Consider the following 3,138-nt stretch of genomic DNA (forward strand, 5'->3'; position numbering starts at 1 on the left):
AGTGTAGTCTCCGTGGAGCATTGGCTCATGGTTTGCTAGGGTACCCTTTTGACTGACTTGTAGGTTTAGACGTTTCCTCCTGATCCCTCCCAGTGTGCGGGGAATAAGACCAGGGCCTTGTGTTGTTCGTTAGGTAAGTTCTGTACTCCTGAGCAACATTGCCAGCCCTGACATTTTTCTTAATCAACAGTGACCTGGGGAGAAATAACTTAAACTAAAGACATTGGCAAAGGAAAAAAAAAATTATAACAAATTCAAATTTTGCTCTTTTTTAATTATGGGAAATAATTTTGTCATGGAGAGATCTTCTAGCTGAGTTAAGGAAATAGGACCTATTTTGTTTGTTTTTAATAACTTTCAGATAAGGACATTTATTAGGCGAGAATTGGACAGATATTGATTCACAACTGACTTCATGATATTAAAAATGAAGTCAATATCACTAAAGTTGATAAGCATCTCTCTGTATACATCACAGAACAAGCTCAGCTCTTCTTTCCCCAGACCCAGCCATGTGTGAAAGGAAAGAACCTCAGAGTTCTCAGCCCGTTGGGAAAGATGGTGCAGAGAGATTGCTGTGACAACCAGCATGTTAGGGCGCTGGAGAAACCATGGTCTCCTGATGGCTATGAGCTCACTGGAGAAAGCAGGTAGATTATAAATGGCAGCTTTTGTTTCTTTGCAGCAACACTGCAGAGAGCTCCTGACTCCTTTTCTTTGGTCCATTAAAATGTAAACAGAGAAAGGCAGACTGTTTGGGAGACCTCTACAATGCAGGCAAACATGGGCAGACCCTCCCCGTTCCAACCACATTCCTATGGCCTTGGAGAAAGCATCCTAAGTTTTTATAGGTACAAATCCAATGCCTAAAGGGCAAGGAAGTATCGCTAACGAGCAACAAGAGCCGTCAGATGGGGCTGTGGCTTCTTTGCCCTGACTACGGGGGAATCGCAGTCCTACCCATCTGGCCCACACAAAGTCAGATAAACCAGATTTATTTTCTTGTCTTACTCTCTTGCTTACTTGTCACGAAATAATTATATACAATGTGATGTTTTTATACATGTACACATGGTATTAAGGAGCAAATCATTCATTACTTTAAACATTCATCAGTTCTTGGTGTTGAGAACATTACATATCATTTCATATAGATTATATATATATATATATATATATAGATATAGATATTAGATAAAGATAGAGATAGGTATAGGTATAGGTATAGGTATAAGTATAGGTATAGGTAGGTTCAGGTATAGGTATATATGTGTATATATATATATATATATATATATATATACACATACACACACATACACACACACCTTTCTTGGCACACTGAAGACTTTAGGGGACTTGTGCAACATATATACTCAGGATAAAACAGAACACTCTTATAGTGTTAACATTCAGTAGGATTCAGCTTGGATTTTGTGTTTACATTCAGGGTCCTGCTTCTCTTTTGTTGCTGAGGGAAATGACTCACTCACACTCCTTTCACTTTTTTATTTTTCAATTTTGAGACAGAGTCTCACCGTATAGCCCTGGTTGGCCTGGAACCTACTCTGTGTATCAGGAATCCCTCTAATTCACAGAGATGTGCCAGCCTCTGCCTCCTGAGTTCTAAGATGAAAGGCACCACCAGGTCTTCTGAAATAGGAAACAAATGTATGACCATAGGAACTATTGCAAAATTCATACATCTTGAAAGTTTGCTTCGAACTGGGGGTACAGCTCAGTGGTCGGTGCGTGTGTAACATGAACGTTGATTGCCATGAGCTTCTTCCTCAGCACCCACAGAAGTCCATGCTGTGCCATTAGTATTTTGTACTCTTTTGAAAGCTTAATTGACAGAATCATATTGTCCACGGAGCCCGCTTTTATTTATACTTAATGATCCCAAAGGGCATGTGTTGTGAACCAGGGAGAGGTTTGTGCCTACAGGACAATAGCTGCCATTTCTGGATGCCACCCCTACTTCATTTTCACTTCAGGAAGACGCCCGCTTAGCTTCTTTGATTCTTGAGTGCTGTTCTGTACGGGTGAGAGAACAGGTTCAGAACCATAGCACGTCTTGCCAAAGTAGTGCATGTTAGAGCCAAGAATCAAGCACGTGTGGGGGGCACGTTCCAAGGCATGCTGCTCCTTAATTCTTCAACACTAGGGTGTCTGTAATTCAGTGTCTGCACGCTGCTAACGACCCCAGGACGGGCCACAAACACTACCGTATCCATAATAAACTGCACTCCTGTATTCCTAGTAGTGAGCTTCTAACAAGCTCTTCCCAGTATGGTTGTATATCTTAAAACAAAACGACAACAACAACAACAACAACAAATTTCCTGTAGGAGGAATAAGCTTAATTCCCCACATAATGCATAGATACATTCTTAGTGAGACAGACCCAACACATACAAGCAACACATAGACAATGGGACAGGGGCGAATTGCTTTTTGGCTTCTTTTCTCCTCTTACTTATTCTTTCCCTCCTTGGCTCTATTCTATTTGGCTTCTCTTAGAGGGTTAAAGATAAATAAATAAATAAAAACAGATCTATACACATTAAAATGTTATTATATACCCATGTAAAATGCACTTGGCCATGTCCCATTGTAAATGAATTCACAATTCCACCCTGTGATGTCACAGGCATCAGCTGCACTCTGACATCCCGGAAGTTGTGGACCTATTTGAAACCCACCACAATGGCTATTTATATGTAGAAAGAAAACTAGGGCTGGGGCAGAGTTTAAGACCAGGGTGAGATAATCTGAGGGATGGGGAGGCAAGAGGAGGTGCAGAGGCAACGAGACCGCGCTGTAGTGAGAGACAGTAACGCTGGCGAGCCTGGCTGCATCTGGGGAAACGTAAAAAGTACCAATGTCGGGAGGCCCATTGACAATCCACTACAGTAGTATTTCTGGGGATCACTATTGTTTAACAGCTCTCCAGGTGATTCTGATGTGAGCCGAATAACCATGGACGCGCTGGAGTCAGGCTGGGTCTGGGCTCAGGTCCCAGCTCTGCCAGGTAAGTAGCAACCTGATCATTGCAAAGTTCCTGAGTGTTCCTATGCCTCATCTGTAAAATGGGGGTATGACTCTTAGCTCTTTGTAGGATTGATGTGAGGCTGA

The sequence above is a fragment of the Micromys minutus genome, assembly GCF_963924665.1.
Source record: "Micromys minutus genome assembly, chromosome: 11".
In the NCBI taxonomy this organism is placed as follows: domain Eukaryota; kingdom Metazoa; phylum Chordata; class Mammalia; order Rodentia; family Muridae; genus Micromys; species Micromys minutus.